The sequence below is a fragment of the Cyprinus carpio genome, chromosome A9 (assembly GCF_018340385.1).
Source record: "Cyprinus carpio isolate SPL01 chromosome A9, ASM1834038v1, whole genome shotgun sequence".
In the NCBI taxonomy this organism is placed as follows: Eukaryota; Metazoa; Chordata; class Actinopteri; order Cypriniformes; family Cyprinidae; genus Cyprinus; species Cyprinus carpio.
Genome location: NC_056580.1, coordinates 31,446,544 through 31,466,723, shown reverse-complemented (window position 1 = coordinate 31,466,723; position 20,180 = coordinate 31,446,544). Strand labels below are relative to the sequence as shown.

Here is a 20,180-nt window from a genome sequence, read left to right as displayed (position 1 = left end):
TGCTTATGAGCTAATTTGGACTGGAGCATAAATATGAATGGAGTGGTTTGGCCCCCCCCCCCCCCACCCCCCAAAAAAAAAAAATGATGTCAGGTACATACCACGTTTGTTTGTGGATCCCAAACTTTGTTTCACGCGTTTTCACAAACAAAATGAGGGATGATGAGGATAGAGCGAATGGTAAACTGTCAAGATCTATGAACAACTATAAAAGCCGTCCATAAAAAATAAAAAAATGATTCTTGTTCGGTAATGAGTGTCTGGTGAAAACTCATACTTGATTACTTTGTTTGAAAAGGACTCTAGGCCGATGTTTAAGTTTTTTTTTTTTTGTTTGTTAATGTTTTTTACGTTCCGATTCCACCCAGCCCGGAATTGAATCTGGCGCACAAAATTTGTTTACCTGCAGTGCAGATTAGCGCGCTGTAGCGCACCATATAAAGAAAAGGAAGGCGGAGACACAAGAAAGGAGAACACAAAGCAAACACACAAAAATCTCATTGGTACCCCTGCGTCCTGTCATTCACGCGGTATGTTTATTTTTTTAAACAGTCTAATGGTTTGAACTCAGATCTTCTCGAGACACTTGTACCTGAGAAGTTGTATTAGGTTTCTTGGGTGATTAAAAAAGAATCTGCGTAGAAGTTTATACAGATCACCCTTTTAGTTTCAGAATTCTAAAAAAAACTGAATAAAAAAAATATAATAACCATTTTTTGTTTTCAAAGTGACACTTTTTGGGTAAACCACGCCTTAACAACATTACTGACCAATCCTACTTTAGCAACTGGTGGTCGTATACATAGACATATAATTTATATGTCTATGGTCGTATAGAGATCGCTAAGACATGTGACCAACTGGGCGGCAACGTCATCAGAACGCAAAGAATTATGGGTATGTTTGGCCATTTTACCTGGGCTGGCATAGCAGGCTAGTGGTTCTGGCATCAACGAAAAAATAATGAAAAATTAGCGTGAAAAACCAGAATATAATCGTACAAAATGCAGCGGACTAAAAGAAAACATTGTCGGGACCATACCGCCTAAAACTAAATCCTAATGCAAAGAGACAGATATGAACGAGAAAAAAAGGGGAATCAAAGGATGGGAATCCTTACGAGCAGAGCGACTGGTCAAGGGACGTCAAACTGTTTGCCCAACTTCCAGCACCCATATATTTACAACTACCATGATACTAAGTGTTAGTGCATACACACACGAAGTTTTCTATGACTTTTTATAATGTAAATGTATTCATTTAAATGTATTTACAATGTTAAATATGTAAAGAAACTGAAATTAAGTTGGATTGTTACTACTATTTAAGTCACAGTATGTACGATTGTGTTTGCAACCAAAGAACACTGATTTTGCACAATTATTCCTTAAATACAGATAAAAGGAGGCAGAGAATATTCATTCAGTCTGTTGTGTATTTTTTTTACAGACATGGCAAAAATTATTACATGTGAGAAGAGACATTACAAAATATTTTGGAAAACAATAAACAATTTACATATTAGATGTGAGCATGGGATATAATTCTCCAAAAAGGCGTTGAACCGGCGGTCTGTGTTCGTGAGCTTTGACCTCAGTATGGAAACCGGAGGTACAGAGAAGAAGGGGTCCAGTCCACAGATCAAACTCCAACATGTTCATAGGCAAGTTTGCCTGCAAAACACAGTCCACCAATAAATTGCTATGTAAACCTAGATAGTACAACATTAAATTAAAAGCTGATTAAACAAGTTATAGCAATTAGTCCGTTGGTAAACTAAGCTAAGCTTTCTATGGTGGCCGGAAATATTCAATATGGACTACTTACACAGTTAACATTGGCCTAAACATCAAATCTAAAATGGTCATGGTTTGGTCAAACACAACACAATCGAGATTATTTGCCCACACAAACATAGCCATTTAACCGAAGCTAGTACAAATGTAAACTGTCACATCATTCGTACAACATGTGATATATGAACAAAACCACCACATAACAAAACCAAAGAAACCATCGACGTGTGGAGTGTTGATCGAAAGAAGTATAGCATTGGGCCTTCCTATACTAAGCTAAACAGAAAGGCTGCTTAGAGCGTGTATCCCATAAGAAAGATAAAGCCAAATTACTCAATATTATGTTGCTTCACACATCTGAAACACAAGGCTTGTACTATGATTCATATATTTTTTTATTTCATGCTAATTATTTATTTCACACCTGGAAAAACGATTAATAAAAGGATATTCTGTTATTTAAAGCTTTATCGGCAAACGGAGCCCACTAATCTAAAAATCTAAACTTCTACAAAACGTAGAAACGACTATTCCAGTTTATAACAGCAGTTCTTAACCCATCCAATGCATAGAAGTCTGGCGCGTTATATGCTGCAATTCACACCAAACAGCGGACATAAATAGACACGTCAAATTCGCGTACTACCCCGCGTCTAGTTATTTGCCCGCTTGAGTCCATTTTGTAATGCATTCGCGCGCGTCTACAAGCGAAATAAGACGCTGTAGAAAGCGTTAGAAAGCAAAAGTTGAAAGCGAAACTTGACGCGCGTCCGAGGCGAAATCCGCTTCTTATGAGGACTGCAGCAACAGACGTCAGCATTGACCAGTGCTTGTGAGTGACAGGGGTATGTGAGATAGCTCAGCTTTTGGTTTTAAAAATGTATGGATTTTGATGGCTGCAGCACACTACAAAAAATAAACTGTTTTAGGTAAGCAGGTTGTTGTGCTGGATTCAAGGTACAAGACGCAAGGATGAGGCAGAATCCAATTTATTTTTTTATATATTTAGTGACAAAACAAGAAAACAAAACATGGGTATATGACAAAGGAACACTGAGCAAGAGCAGGAATGAAAACCAGATAATCAAAAATCAGCATCAATGGAGGGGAACAATGACTGACAAAGTCTAACTGAAACCCCTATTTATACAACCAAGAGACACTAACAGGATACAAGGTAACAAGGCACACCTGAAAGGAATCACAAGAAGAATCAAGACACAAAACAATAGGACTACGCATTTGACTACAAACTGCCACTCTACACAGGAATTAACACAAAAGGTCCAAGCACAATACGGGACTATGGGCAAGATCATGCACACAGGTGAATTGGTTAGGTGAGGGTATCATGTCTGGTATATAAAATGAGGCATCTCAGTCTTTGCGAGCAAAGGTTGATCATGGCATCATTCACTTGGCTCATCCAAATTTTAATGGAGAAAGTGTCCAAACAAATCAAAAATTCAAATTTCTCAAATCCAAAATACACGCAAAGAATTTAGATCTTTCATCAACTACCATTGATAATATTGTGAAAAGAATTCAGGGGAATCCAAAGAAATATCAGTCTGTTTAGGGCAAGGCAGGAAACCTCAGGTGATTGTGCATGAGATCATGACCTTTGAACCCTCAGATGGCACTGCCCTAAGAAACCGTCATGCTGTGGTGTTAAATAAGCCACATTAGCCTCAGGAGTAGTTCAGAAAAAATCGCTGTCACTAAACACAGTCTGCTGCTGCATCAATAAATTCATTGATTAATTAATTGAATAAATTCTAACTTTAAATCTCTGTTACTCTGTGAGAAAGCTACAGTATATGTCAATTCTAAGCAGTGATGCTGCCGGGTTCTCTGGGCCCAAGCTCATCTCAGAAAGACAGTGGAAATGTGTGCTGTGGTCAGATGAGTCCACATTTCAACTGGTTTCTGGGAAAAATTAACATCGAGTTCTCAGTCCTAAAGACCAAAGGGAACATCCAGACTTTCATTAGCGACAGATGCAAAAGCAGACGTCTGTCATGGTGGAAGCAGCAGAGCAAACAGCATGGGTGACTGGCATATGTGCGAATGTACCATTGACATGGCGGCATATACTGAAATTGTACAGAGACATATACTGCCATCAAGATGATGTCTTTCATGGGAAGTCCATGGTTATTAGATCAAGACAATGAAGCCAAGGTCTCATTCTGCATGTGCTGACAACACCGTGTGGTTTTGTAGATGCAGAGAGAATGTGCTAGACTGCACAGACTGCTGAGCATCTTAAGTCCTTGTATCTAGCGAGATATTTTGCTTACTCTAACAATTAGAATCCTCAATTCCCAATCAATTAAACACTGTAATTAATAGGAAAGTTGATGTGACACAGTGGTAAACAAGCCTGTGTCCCAATTTTTTGGTGTGTTATAGCCATCAAAATCTAAATTTGTTTATATTTACAAAATAAAATTAAGTTGGCCAGTGAAAACGTTGATTTTTTATTTATTTATTTGTACTTAAGTCAATCAAATAAAGGTTAAAAAACATATACTTGATTTTATGACATTTCACAAAACTTTTCTGGAATTTGGGGTTATAATTACTGTCAGACTTTCAAAATCTTTAAGATTATAATAATTTAATTTTAAAGCACAGCCACCACAAAATCAGACTTGCTTTGAGATCAGGTTAAATACAGGTTTAAAATCATAACAAGAAATAGTTTAATAGCTATGATAGTTTTTTTTTTTTATTATTTGTTATCTTTTTGTTATGAGTACTGGAATCTAACAATGCCTTGAAAAAAAAACAAACAAAAAAAAACAGTTAATTTAAAAAAAAAAATAAAATCATACATAAACCCCCAAAGTAATAAAACAGTTATCGAATAAGCATGTGTCCTATTCTCTGTACTAAACTCCTGAGAAATTGGTGTCGCATATTTTAGACCAGTCACTTCATTTCATAAAAGAAACCAAAAAAAGTAACTTATTTTGTTAGACATTTTTTTCTCAGTAAATGTAACTGATCACAATTGCATTTATTTTGTAATTAAATTACATAATTCTGTTACATGTAACTAGTTACTCCGCAACACTAGAAGTTTAAGTCTTGTATCAAGCGAGATATTTTGCTTACTCTAACAATTAGAATCCTCAATTCCCAATCAATTAAACACTGTAATTAATAGGAAAGTTGATGTGACACCAGTGGTAAACAAGCCTGTGTCCCAAATTTTTTGGAATGTGTTATAGGTATCAAAATCAAAATTGGTTTATATTTACAAAATAAAATTAAGTTGGCCAGTGAAAACGTTGATTTTTTATTTATTTATTTGTACTTAAGTCAATCAAATAAAGGTTAAAAAACATATACTTGATTTTATGACATTTCACAAAACTTTTCTGGAATTGGGGTTATTAATTACTGTCAGACTTTCAAAATCTTTAAGATTATAATAATTTAATTTTAAAGCACAGCCACCACAAAATCAGACTTGCTTTGAGATCAGGTTAAATACAGGTTTAAATTCATAACAAGAAATAGTTTAATAGCTATGATAGTGTTTTGAAATCAAATCTTTTGCATAAACTATGACAGGAAACACTGGAATCTAACAATGCCTTGAAAAAAAAAAAAAAAAAAAAAAAAAAAACAGTTAATTAAAAAAAAAAAAAAAAATCATACATAAAACCCCCAAAGTAATAAAACAGTTATCGAATAAGCATGTGTCCTATTCTCTGTACTAAACTCCTGAGACATTGGTGTCGCATATTTTAGACCAGTCACTTCATTTCATAAAAGAAACCAAAAAAAGTAACTTATTTTGTTAGACATTTTTTTCTCAGTAAATGTAACTGATCACAATTGCATTTATTTTGTAATTAAATTACATAATTCTGTTACATGTAAACTAGTTTTACTCCGCAACACTAGAAGTTCTCAGTGTCATCAGTTGGTAGAGCACAAAGTGCTAACATGGGCAGTTGTTATTGAAGAAGAAATAATAGTCATTGAAGCAGGGCTCTATAAAGTAGATTACAGAGGTAGACAGGATATTTACAGATACTGCAGAGGGTCAAGAGCTTGTCTGTCTGTTCTGGAGAGATGTGTGTTGGTTGGCTGTGCAGGGGGAGGGGGTTCACTGAGGAAAAACACACAAGAACTCTGGTTGGTTTCATTTCCTGGGAAGAAAGGAAAAAGTTAAAAGGTGGCCCCTGAACAAATGAAACTCAATTTCACGGCACATTATCCTTCCCTGTTCTCTTCTCCTGGCTTTCATTTTCATTAAGACCCACAGACAAGCATAAATTAATAATTACTGCCCGAATGTCTAAATGCAGGCCGCTCTCCTGTAGCCTTTCATTTTCCACTGTGGCCTTGCATGTTCATGCTTGCAAAATGTTAATTTAGATAATGTGGCCTGCCCCCTTGTCAGATAATTCTGTTTGGTGGTTCCACTAATACATAATGGTCTTTCTGATTAGATGACATTAAGTCTATCTTGTGTTCAATCAAGCCTGTGCGATTTCCTTCCTCGCCGACTCAAAGATGAGCAGATGAAGAACAGAGTCACATGGCCGGTGGAGAGTCTTTGATACCTTTTTACTTTATTAACTGTGCTGAATGTCAAATGAGGGTGAGTAATTATGTCTGACCAACAAAATGAATATTGCATTTAAGTATGCCTCTGGAATAGGCATTATGCTGTATTACAGACATGCACGGAAAAAGACAGTCAACAATAAAAAAAAAATATAAAAAAATCAACAAACTCAGAACTTACAGCTGATTTTACAGATTAACCGACGTTATCATCTTGGGTATGGTGATATTAGCGATCAAAAGATTGTGTGAAATAATCACCTGGAGGATGTCTTAAATATGCACACTCAACACAAGAAAAGCACACACTCCAAAGTGATGACATTGACACGCTCCATGTTTGGAATGAGCAACGCTTGTTATAAATGTGCTCGACACGGGACACGATTACAGCACTGTGGATATTTTGGTGTTTGTGCCTCAAAGTCATGTTCTAACTGAAATGAATTTATTACAATATGTGCATTGATATGAAACATCTAGCTGGAGGGGTGAATCTTGCTTAAATAGCTGTGGCAGAACAAGACATCAAACAGCTCATAACTACTGTATATTTCTGTCTGAGGGAGAGGAAATACATTATATTCTCAGCCAAAGACAGTCTTGATCCAACACTGGGGCTACAATACTGATCTATGTCTACTAAAATACACTAAAGAAAGCAGACAGAAAAGAAGAAAAAAAACAACAACAACAATTTGATAGACAGCACATTTGTGGCTTCTTAGCTGCCTCAAACCTCTAACAGTTCAAATTTCACCAGTGAGTGACAGAAACCTTTTATGCTCGCGAAAAGGGCCAAACTTGAATTACAGTCACCATTGATTGCAACTTTATATGTAGTTTTTCCAAGGTTGATAGAAACTTTAACCTCATTTCAATAAAAAGAAGAAAAACATGAAACATTCCAGACCTTGAATTTTTACACATGCTGTGTTGAATTATGCAGCGATCAGTCAATTATTGCATCTCGAAACCTCTCTGTTACAGCCACGCTTTCAAAAGCATGCAAACTAGAGACCTGTGCACGGCCGTGCTGTGTCAACACATTTCCATCAGAATTGCTTACGACAGGAAATTGTCATTCAGTGTCAATTCTGCCTAAGCTTTTATAAATTTGAAAATAACACTAATATCAATTAGCTGCATTGCTTCAAAGAGAGTTTCCTGAGCCAAACAGTTAGGTGCTCCCATGGGGTCATTTCTGTTAGGCATTACCTTTTGAGCTACTGCAACTTGGGAGACTTATTGTTTGTGCCATAAAGAAGTCTTTCCATAAAAAATTTGTATTAAACTTTTTTTTAGGCACTTCTTTATTATGACTTGATTAGTTAAAAAAAAAAAAAAAAAAAAAAAAAAAAAAACGATATATTTAACAGGATAATTAACAATGGAAATAAGGAGCTATTGCTTTTTAGGGGATTGAGAGCGAGTTTATGTAAGGTTGTCAGCTTGAAGGTCAAATCAAATCACCTTTATGGTTTCAAAGCAGCTTCACAGTAATAAACAGGAAACTAGCAGAACCAATCATCCAAAGTACTGAAATTCATACTATTTGCAGACGACACAAATATATTTTACAGTAGTGATGATTATAATGAGCTCGTAAATACAGTAAACAGGGAACTAAAGATAATAAAAAAGTGGATGGACACAAATAAATTATCCTTGAATATAAATAAAACTAAGGTAATGATGTTCGGTAATTGCAACAAAATGGTCTGAACAGAAAATAAGTATTGATGGTATCCAAATTGAAATTGTGAGTGAGATTAAATTTTTGGGAGTAATAATTGACAGTAAATTGTCATGGAAACCCCATGTCAAATACATAAAAACAAAAATCTCAAAAAGCCTCTCAATTATAAATAAAGCAAAACTATACCTTGATGAAAATGCACTCCATACTTTATACTGTACCCTGGTACTACCATACCTTACTTTTTGTGTTGAAGTGTGGGGAAATACTTACCAGAACACAATAAATCCTTTGATTATATTGCAGAAAAGAGCTCTGAGGATCATTCATAAGGTTGGTTTTCTAGAACATACTCATAATCTGTTTACGCAGTCAAAGTTGCTAAAATTTGATGATCTTGTAAAATATAATACATCAATAGTCTTATATAAAGCATTTAACAAATTATTACCGCCTAATTTACAGCGTTTTTTTAAAACTCCAGTGCGAGCTCATAACTTGAGAGGCTTTGGACATTTTTCATTACCGAGGGCCCAAAACCACTCGTAAATATTATTGGGTGTCTGTATGTGGAGTGAAACTCTGGAACAAACTGGACTTGCAACAAAAGCAATGCCAAACTATTCATCAATTTAAATTGTTATATAAACATTGGGTCTGGTTAAATACAGAGATGAGGGTATTAATTTAAATTGCTGTTGTATTCTGTCTCATAGTGTGAACATGTGCTCAGTGTTTCCTTACCATCGTTGGTATATTGTCCATTACAATTGTTGGCATTGTTTATTTCTGTTACATTGTAGTTAAATTGATGTTGTACTCTGGCTCATAGTGTTAATATGTGCTCAGTGTTTTCTTACCATCGTTGGTATATTGTCCATTACCATCGTTGGTATATTGTCCATTACTATCGTTGGTATATTGTCCATTACCATTGTTTGGCATTGTTTATTCCATTACACTGTTGGTATAACTGTTGTTATAAAATATTATTTGTTACTTGTGGTAACGCCACCATGATATAACATTTGTAAATAATCCGTGAGCAAAATAACGATGAAGCTTAGTTATTAATTACTAAATGGGGTGGGATTAAATAAGTTGTCTTCTTCCCATCCCTTTCAGGCAGAATTCGATCGTCATATTGAATACTGTATACTGTATTCTATTCTGTTTTTTTCTTTTTTTTCCCTTTTTCTTTAACTATATTTGTCTGCCTTGTACTTTTTGTGCCATTGCCTGGAATAAATGAATAAAAAAAAAAAAAAAAATGCAAAAAACTCAATTATGGAGACAATTTAGATTTTTGTTCTAAAGCAGCTCTAGAAAAACAATAGTTTTCATTATTTAGCTCAAGTCAGTTCAATTTTAGTTCACTTTAACTCAAAAACAGTGTAAAGTGCATCAATTTTAAAACAAGCAATAAGCTGTTCTACAGAAGGCAATCTTGATTTTTTTGTTTTTTTTACTTATATATTGATAATATATTGACATTCTGGTCATAATCGAATGTTTTAAAGTGAGACAAACATAAAATTAGGACAGGATTTATCAAATCCATCAATTCTACCTAAAGGATGATGTCCTTAAGGAACGCTTTTTTCTTTCTTTCTTTCTTTTTTTTTTAACCAGAAAGAGGGCAAACCATTTATACAATAATTACCAATTAAAACAGTATTACCAAGAACATATTTTTCATTAGATAAAGTAGAAATTAATAAACCCTTTTTATTTTTTTAATTAAGAGGATTTTATCTAAAGCAGTCAGGAGCTTTCATTCAAAATAAATAAATAAATTCATACATAAATACATAAAAGTAATACCCATGTATGAACTGTGATTTTATTTATCCAGTATTATACATGATGGAAGCATGAAAATTAACTGCATAACAGGAATGACCCTGATTTGGTTGGCTCAATCCTAACATATTATCAATAAGTAATTAAATTAAATGAAGAGAAGTTTCTTCTTGTTTCCTTCTTTCTTCAAACGCATTTTGAATATGTGGCTTATCCTTGGAATATTGTGCTCATTCATCTGGAATGAATGAAACATTATTTCTCAGTCATGTGTTGTGTAGAGCCGTGTGCTCACGGTACTAAGCATGAGTGGTTTTATTCTGCTAGATATTGTCATTGTTCAGTAACACATGTTTTACAACTCAACCATGAACAATTTTGATTGCCCTTCAGATTAAAATATAAGCACGCCGCTTATGTAATATCATACGTGACGTTTGTTTTGCGGCTGAAAATTTGCAGTCTCTTTATTATGATACACTCGCTAGATTCGTTTTGGGATGAACCATGGTAAAATTACATAGATTCAAGAGTTCAGCTGCATTAAACACTGACATGTGATGATAGAGTCAACACCCATGAACTCTCTCAAGTTGTTTATAATGACAGTGATTCATTCGCAAAAGAGCTTAGTCTAATAATCTGTGAATCACAAAATTTTATTACCATATATGACACCACAGAATAGAAAAAAACAGACCCGTGCCACTCCACACAGATACACTTCTGTGCATGTGTGAATAAACACACTCACATACACGCACACACACGCTCTCTTACATACTGTGTCAGTACAGGAGACAGGATCAGAAAGAGGGAAAAGCACTTTAAAACAAGACATTCTTTCAATATTTAGACGTTTCCTTTACTGCCATAGAAAGAAATAAGGAACAATATGTCCATAAATCTTGCTACAGTGTTTACATCACATAAAAAGAAACTTAAAAGCATGTCCTCGTTGATGAGGTAAAAGATACTTTAACATGTAGTTTAACACAATAAACATTTGAATTGTTACAGACTGAGGACAAATGTGTGACAAAATAATGTCTATGATTATAGTATAAATAGCTGCCCCATAACATTAGATACGTCCATCTAATAAACGGATCCTTTCAACACATATATTTTTCTTGATTATCCAATAAGTGCCTCATCACCATCATCATCATCTACTTGGTACAATAAAAGCCTGTAATCTATTATTTAATATATTCAGTATTACCATTAATTAGCACAGTGTAATTTATTTCATCCGGCTGAATTGTTTCACTCTTTATTTAAATGTGACAGATGGTATTGCCATGATTACTTGATTTTTGTTTTTATAAAGAAAAAAAAATGTTATGTATGTGAAGGACTGGAGAAGATGCTTGCAATCTTTGCTGGCAATTATTAAAAGTTCTGTCAAATAACTGAAGAATCTTCTTAATTTGTATTTATTTAATTTTTTAATAATCAAAAGAAAAAGAAGAAATAGACAATTTGTTGCCTACAATCCATTAAAAAAATCCATACTTTATTTTTATTTTTTATTATTACAATTCTGCAATTTGATGAAAAATTAAAAACCAAAAAAAAAGATAAATTCAATATGCAGTTTTTTTTTTATATATTTTTTTTTATCAAATATCAACCACATGGGGAAATAATGAAGAATTCTTTTCAAGTTATATTCCCTTTTTATCTCAGATTAAAAAATGGTCTAACAGTATTTTGTCTGCAACTTTCCAATGGGAACCTGTTGCATGTATTTAACAGAAAAAATAAATAATTATAATATGATACATTAAATACTTATTATTTTAAAAGGGCCTATCACTGAAATTAATACACCGAATTGAGTGTAATGGTGGTCAGTAACATTTGGTGATCTGTACAACTTTTCCATAAATTTGAGATTCAATCCAAAACAAGAATTAGATTCATGTCACTGCAAATTGAAAATATAGCTGTTAAAAAGATAATATTGTTCATCAACTTTTACTGGGTGTGAGTGAATAAACCCTAAGTACATTTGTTCAGCACAGTTAAGTATTTATGAATAACATGAATTCAGGACAACACATTTACATGCCTGCATGCTTCCTCACCATAGTGGCAGCGGATTGAAAGGAATTCAGGACAACACATTTACATGCCTGCATGCTTCCTCACCATAGTGGCAGCGGATTGAAAAATAGATCTACTGCATACACAATACCAACTTTTACATTATATACAAATACCAAAGTGAGTGAGTTAACCTATCTTCTGTTCTTGTATATACAATAATGATAGAAATGAAACTTGATTGTTTTTTTTTCTTCTAGTTTAGAAAACAGTAAAAGCAAAGATTAGTCTTTTCTGGTTGATCAACATATATTCAAATTCACATTTTCATAGGTTCTTCTCCAAGTTTGTATCTTTAACATCTTGGCAAATAGTAATGACATTAAGGATTTATGTTTTTATTTTTTTCTTTTTTAATACAAAACAAAACCTCTGAATCAGATTTAATTTCCGAAGCTTTCTCGCTGGTTTAAATACAGTATAAAAAAATCTTCAGTGCTGTGAATTTGTTGTAAATATATCACCAGGTGCACTGAACGGTAACATTTTACTGTGCTCAAATTGTCGCCTTCGCCAGCTTATCATATCCAATTCCACATCTGGCATAACATAACATTTATATCAGTGAGAAAAAAGAGTCCTAATACTACATTCGGACACAATCCATCTTCCACATCGGTCCAAGCATAAACCCTTGATGCACCTCTATGAGCGATTGACCTGCTTCTGTAACTTAATTAGCCAGCAAAGGGCCTCTGGAGAATCTTCATAAGATACACGCCGCCAGTCTTCAACGCCATGATGTTAGTACATCACTGTGGTTTTCAGAAAAAGTCTTCCATCTGCTAATGATAAAACAAAAAGGGAGAGAAAAATAATAAGTATACTGAACAGAATGGAGCAATAAAGTAAGGATAAGTAACAGTGACGCAATGCAAATGCATAAACCCTGGATCAATGTGTCACATTTTAAGAACATAACATTGCACTCATGATGCGAAGCACATCACAAATGACACTTTTTGCATTAAGTGCAAAAAAGCAGACATTACTTTGCAATGCCTTCTCCAACATGTGCGATCTAATGAGCTTTGTCCATTTCCAGAGAGAACCTTCGTTGGCAAGTGCATGCTTGAATGAGCGGCAGCTCTCTTTGCTTCTTCTGGTAAAAGCATCTGTTAGGCATGGCTCAGAAGCTTGTTTGAACGTTTATTACCAAAACATTTCCTTTGTGTCCGGGAATGCTGCATCACTGCATTTAAGCAGTGTTTCCTCTCTGTGGCAGGGCAACTAAATAAATGTAATTCTGATGAGTACCAAAACATTTCCTTTGTGTCCGGGAATGCTGCATCACTGCATTAAACAAGATTTATATCTCGAGTCTGACTTTCTTTTTATTGCTGAGCGATACCACAGATATGAAATCATTTTGATTGTGTGATCCATTGATTTTGAGTAAATAGTCTTTTTTCTTCTACTGTTAGTTATACATTGCTAAATATGTGCATTGCGATTTTATTTCATTCTGAAATATATACATATTGATTCATATGAAACTAGTAATCTAATGGACATTGATTAATTGCGGCATGTGCATACTGTAGAGCTGCAATACGCCTTCTTGTTTTCTCTAATGTTATTTGTCACTCACTGGCCTCTTATTTTAAAAAGAAATATATGAAATATGACCAAAGATATGGCTCTAGGTTCACAGGGCATGTAAAAAATTAATCCAGAGCATCAACCCCATTATATAAATGGTATGTACAAATTTATTCAGATCAGGATAAATGCATGTGATATTGTGTGCCTTAATTTTGTCAGAATGCAGCCTAGTTTTAGTGCTGGAGATGTTTAGTATGGTTGATGCAGTATTTTGATATCAAACAACAATTAAGCAAATCAAAATCAAACTCTAGATTTCTTATACTAAACAATGTAGAAAATATACAATTAAACTATTAAAATACAACAGTTAAATATACAGTTAAACAACCTGAGAACAACGATAACAAAAACTAGCAGAGAGTTAATCTTAAATGTACAAATTAGCATATTAATTCTGAGTCAAATGGAGTGAAGCTAAACTAGCTTTTGCAAACAGTGCCAGGAATGTTTCTTGAGTGGGAAAAATCGAATGACTGCCATGTTGTTTTATGAAAGACCCCCCTCATTAAAATATGTTAAAAACTTTGGCATTTTTATATTCAAATCAAGATGAAAAGTTCATTAAAGAGGATCAATATTTCATTAGATGCTAAATAAAACAAAGGAATTTTTGGCTTCTCTCAGCATAAAAGTCCTTTTAAAGATTAATTAATACATGTAAATTATGCAAATTATGCCCATGCAAATATTTTATGAAGACAATTAAGGGAACCATTAATTACTGCCTTTTTTGCTTCAGTGACATTCATTCATTTAATTTTAATTTCACTTTAACTGTTTTGATGTTTAATCTTGCAACAAAGAACTTTATCTCCCCTCACAGGGTCGTGTAAACTTACAGAAAACATCGAGAGGCGAGCACTGAGCATCGGGAAGAGATACCGGGGAGATATGATATATTCGGTATCGCAAGGAATTAGTGGTGAGATGTGCTCCCAGAAGCACGGAGCCAGGAAAAACAGTCAAGCTTATTCTTGGAATGAATTCAAAACACTGGAAAAGCAATTAATAAACACAGACTGTGTTAATATAGCAGAATTACAGAGTGTGACAAAAGACAAATAGAAATAATTAGTTCTCTGAAATTATGCTCTCATTATTTTTTTCCCCCAACAGCCAAGTGCTGAAATTATAGCACGTCTCTTTGTTTTTTTGTTTTTTCTGTATACGGATTGGAATAGAATTTTTCCCTCACACGCAAGTGTAATTTATCAGCATCTTTTTTATGTTTATGCCATTTGAGAGTAATTATGCCACACTGGTTGTAGGCCACAACAACCATGACATGAACACACACACACACACACACACACACACACACACACACACACACACACACACAAGTTGTTAAAACTTAAAGACGCACAAGCTGTTTTTTACACACACACATTCCTGTGGCCAGTTTTCTTTTCCTTTTTTTTAAGTCAATTCTTCAAGGGCACTGACTGAAAAACCTATGAAAGGATTGCATGTTTCTGAGCAATAACTACAGTTTGTCAGTGAAAACATACTTTTTTACAGTTTAAATTACCTCAATGCCTCATATTCTACTATATCTGCTCAAAAAAGTATTGACAAAAGCAATTTGAGTAATGAACAATCTTCTCTCTATTGTTATGCTAACTTTCTGAATCTAGCAATTAACACTGGAAAATTATTCATCTTTAGACATAAGAACCATCATAATGCTAATGACATATATGCTCTGAAAAAATTATTTTCTCTGCTCATCAAGTCAATGTCATTTGATTTATTTGGGTAAAACCTTGCACTCCTTGTACTGGATCTCCATTTATTTTTACTAAAAACTTCCTTCACACACACACAGAAAATTAACTAGGCTAATCAAACTGGGTTACGGGGCTTTTACTTGCGATTGGGTATTAAAATACCATTTACCACATTCCATAGCAATTTCCACACGCTATTTTCAAAGGGAAATTGAGACCACTCAAGACGCCGTTTTCTGTATCACATGTGCTGCTGGGGTACAATTAAAATAGACATCAGAGCGGCGAGCGACTTAACACTTGTAGTTTTAAAGGTGTAGTTAAAAGAGTGTGACTGAAATATTTGCAAATGGGCAAGTGGTTTTCTGTGAAACAATACCAGACTAAACCAGGTCCATAAATACCCATACACCCATAAAGTTCATGTGTATTTATTTGTGTGGGTGTGTTGTGCTCTTGTGAGGTAACTCCACTGTGGGTCATCTTCAGATAATGAAACTTCTTATTATGCTCATTAAATTGCATTGGTCTCTGCGGTACACAACATAGGCAGGGTCTTACTGTCAAGGGGATTTTATCTTTAAAATGATTCTCTGTCTTATATCCAAAGAATCTTATCTTCATACTTCACCTATTGAGCTGAACACCATTTACCATGGTACATATACAAAATATATACTTCGAAAGTTCACACTTACATACAATAAATGGAGTAAAGGTTATGCATATTTAGTGCTGTCCGAGGGGAGGGCTCTGATCTCAGAATTTGGCCCAAACCCAGAGTACTCCCCCTATCCGAGGTTGGGATAGGAATAGTTTAGAAGTGAGGGAGATGGGGTGGTGAAGGAATGCAGGAAAACTGTCAAGGAACAGAGGTAAGTCTGCTCTGTGTGCATACACACACACACACACACACACAACACACACACACACACACACACACACACACACACATATATATATGTGTGTGTGTGTGTGTGTGTGTGTGTGTGTGTATGCACACACAGCAGTATGTACCTCTTATCTTGTTAATTGAGTTGATTACTGAAAGTGCTCCTCTCGTGTTAATTCGGTTAAATATCTTAATGTTATCCTCCTGAACTTTGTTTATAAAGCATCATATAAAAGAAGAATATTTCCACTGTTTTTGTCCATACAGTCAAAGTTAAGTGGGGTTCCAAAAAAAAAACAACAACAACAACAACAACAACAAAAAAACAATATATGCAAAATATCTGTTTTTTGTGTTCTGCAGAAGAAATTAAGTCAATAGGTTGGAATGACATGAGGGTGAACAAATTATTACCTACCCCTGCTGGTAAAAACTACAAATCAAAAGTAATTTTAATTGTCTCTGTGGACTTGTTTAATGTTTAATCTTCTCCTTGTTCCTCGTTTAATATCCTATCAAATTCCCTCACACACTCACAAGGAGTCAACTCTCCAACTCAACAGACCGTGCCATTGTCATAATGCACATTTGTGTGATTTTCCCTGTCTAGAAATTTTTCTCCTGACAGATCCCACTGATCTTGACCTTCCTCTTGAACTGTAGGATCTGTAGCCCAGATGGCAGGCTGCATGCATGAACAGCAGGCTGAGTTAAAGCGAGGCTCATATACTGGAGCTAAGCTGAGATTTATAGTCTCCTCAAAAAACATGTACCTTGTATTGTCCTCTCAGCATCTGTTCTGCCACTGCTGCGGTCAGTCTCTATCTCCTGGGTCAACGAGTCTGGCAAAATGAAAAGATAATGACGATTAAACATCCATGACATCTGTGCTTAATTAGGAAAGTTTTTCTAGCCTCATCTTTCATGATGGGCGGAGGGTGGATGTGCTCGGATCACTCGGGTCATGGAGAAACTTCAACCAGTGGATGAACGGTGTTACGAAAAGTGAACAGAGCATTTCTCCACATGTTAGCTGATATTATGGATCTTGCTAAGCTCAGTTTAACTTTATTTTGTTATTTTTATTTCTATTGAGATTTATTTTTTCTTAGTTTTTAGTGATTATAGTACTTCAATTTAATTCAGTTGCAGGGCAACATCTCTAATATATTTCAGCATTATGTAAAAAATAACATTATGCAGTTTTCATTTATATGCTGTCTGTTGCTGATGATTGCATTATCATATGCATCTGTTTACATAAGAGATCGCTAGTTTTTCCATCCTGTTCGCGTGTGTTTTTTGTTTGGGAGGTTTTGTAGTTGTTGTGAAGATGTGTAATAGCACCTCAGAGTGTATAACAGTGAAAACACGAAAAGCTGTAAAAACACATCTTTGGCGGGGAAGCATTGTCTTCTAAATGACGAGATAACTCGTCAATGGTGGGGAAAGAGTTAATAAATTTAAGTATGTCAGTGTTCTGGTAAGGTGTTGTACCATTGAGTGATCTGAGACTTTCTGTGGGGTGATGGTCTGTTTCAGGGATTGCTCCGCCTGCTCTCGCCGTTTTGACTCATACTCCAGCGCCTCCTGCAATTTCCTCTTTGCTTGTCTTCTCCTCTTCAATCGCTTCTGAATGATCGCTGCATTAAAGACACAAAAATGCAGCAGTCAGGGACCTTGGTCATATCCAGCGGTATTTAGGATCTTACGGACTAAAGAAAGGCGAGGTGAGTTTTTTCAAACTCTTGTCAGTGAGGGAAATATTTAATTGATGTTGAAGTTGGTGTGGTGTGATTCATACTTATTATTGGCACACAAGAAGAGAGATACAATAGAGTAGAGTAACTCGAGGCCATCTGTACTGCACATATCACTTTTAAGCGCAAAGATAGTTTGAAAATGATGAGCGAAACGATGATCAAGCGTATTCCAAGCAATGGCCGTGCCCTCGAGAATGTTGTGGCGAATTTAAACAGTTACCAGCTAAAATGGACTGAGGCGTATACTACAGAGGCCAGTGAATGCTTGACTCTGAGTGCCTGAGGACCATTCTGAGGTGTGCACATGAGGTTCGGGAAACGCGCCGCGTAACGGTAGTGGCAGAGCAACTATCTTGACCGCATTTACCAGTTCACATCACGATCGGATAGGACAACTTTAATATAAGCAATTCACCGGAAAGGACTACCCACAACAACAACATTACAGACGATTTTCCACGATAGGAACATACACATGACGGATTTCTCACCTAGCGAGGTAACCACAAGCGCTGTTTAGAGATGCTAGATTGGTGACAACTCATCGTCTTTCGGACATCCCTGCCCCGACAAGTTCACCGCTACTACAGAGACGTGGTGTCCTCTCTCGCTTGATCGAATTTTTTCTTCTCTTGCTTGTCTCGGCTCCTTTCCTCTCTCCTTCACTAATCTTCAGTCGTATCGTCTAATAACTGGCAGGAATAACTGCATTAGAGGCTATCACTGGCTCAGCCTCCAGTACCACGGGAAAATGGCCGTTGGGAACCAGCAAAAGAGCGTTGGATGAAGATTCCGGAAGAAATAATTCCTACTCACAATAGCGTTGAAGTACAAAAAAAGGACGGAGCCCTTTAACTAAACATCTGATTCGATGTTCTTGAGGTGCGGTAATCCGTAGTATAACGATGAATGATGGCTCCCAACCGTTGTTATGTAGTAGAATAAATGCACACACCCGCCATCACGTCGTGGCCCGCCAGTATTTTTCGAATAAGGTGCTGGCCCGTGCCAGCAGGGCGGCCCTGACATATCTGGTTTATGCACTTAACCACCACATTCACATAGGATGATGACTTGGTAGGGCGTTCTAATGCACCCGGTGCATTTAGACGTTGTCTCTGTCATGTAGATGCTTCTGGAACACAGAATCCAAGATGTGCTCATGTTATTGTCGGTAAGGTGAATGTAGCCCTTGCCTCATTTTCTGCTCGATTTATGACCTGGTCGCTATCAACGTTGGCAGTATGTTTGAACGTGGTTACGGACGTAACAACTGGAGCTTGGAACATGGGCTTTGCAGATAATGTTAATTGCAATGTGTGCATTGAACTGCTGTACAATCATGGCTTTAAAATGATGCATTGAAGGTTCATTTGTTTAATGACATTTTTTTGAGTGGTATTTGCCTATACAAACTCAACAACCCAAGATGCTATGAGTCTGGTGGGTGGTTACTTAGAGGCCCCAAGAACTTTAGGATATCTTTAAGGGAAAAGTGAGCTCTAGAAGGGATCAGCCGAGCCATGACTTGAGTGGCACACGATCCGGCACACGGCCTACGTGCAGGGCGTGCTTTCACAAAGTGCGTCATAAATCTTCTTCCACACAAAACTTACCCAGAATACCGTTAATAACCACCTAGCAAGTGCCATTTGGATCATCGACCACCTCGTAGAATCTGTCGACCAACCCTATGACAACCCAACAAACAGGACTTTTACACATTTAAGCAACACGTTCCAATTGTACTCAAAAATGTGAAAAATCTACTTAATACCAGTTTAATACATACAAAAACGAGAAACTGTTGAAATTTTTATAGGTACTAACAGACTCAACACTATTATACAGACGGAGAATAGATCATTCATGAGCTGATTGAAAAGGAAGGATTGACATGGACATGACAGTATATTGTTTAGATGGCTAAAAAAACGAATGTCCTCATAAAGACAACGATTCACAGGGGCAAATATAGCCCCATAATAATGGAAAAGTTAATTTCTGAATGTGGTGTGTACGTACAATGCTTTGCCTTTTATTCATGAAATGCCTCTACAATAAAAAAGATATAATAAATCGTGTGTACTGTAGAGTATGAGTGTTTGAGTAATACACACCTCTGTTCTTCTGCTCAACAGCCGTTTTTTTCTCCCGGGGGGTTTTTCTGACTCAGCTCTCTAAAAC

General features: G+C 35.8%; 1 long non-coding RNA gene across 1 annotated transcript; it reads right to left on the bottom strand.

Annotated features, from left to right (window-relative positions):
• Positions 1-12,489: 12,489 nt before the first annotated feature.
• Positions 12,490-17,834, bottom strand: LOC122146185. Its single transcript, XR_006160882.1, has 3 exons — positions 17,728-17,834; positions 17,004-17,072; positions 12,490-12,785 (listed from the first exon to the last, which is right to left on the bottom strand). It is a non-coding gene; the product is annotated as an uncharacterized LOC122146185 (long non-coding RNA).
• Positions 17,835-20,180: the final 2,346 nt, after the last annotated feature.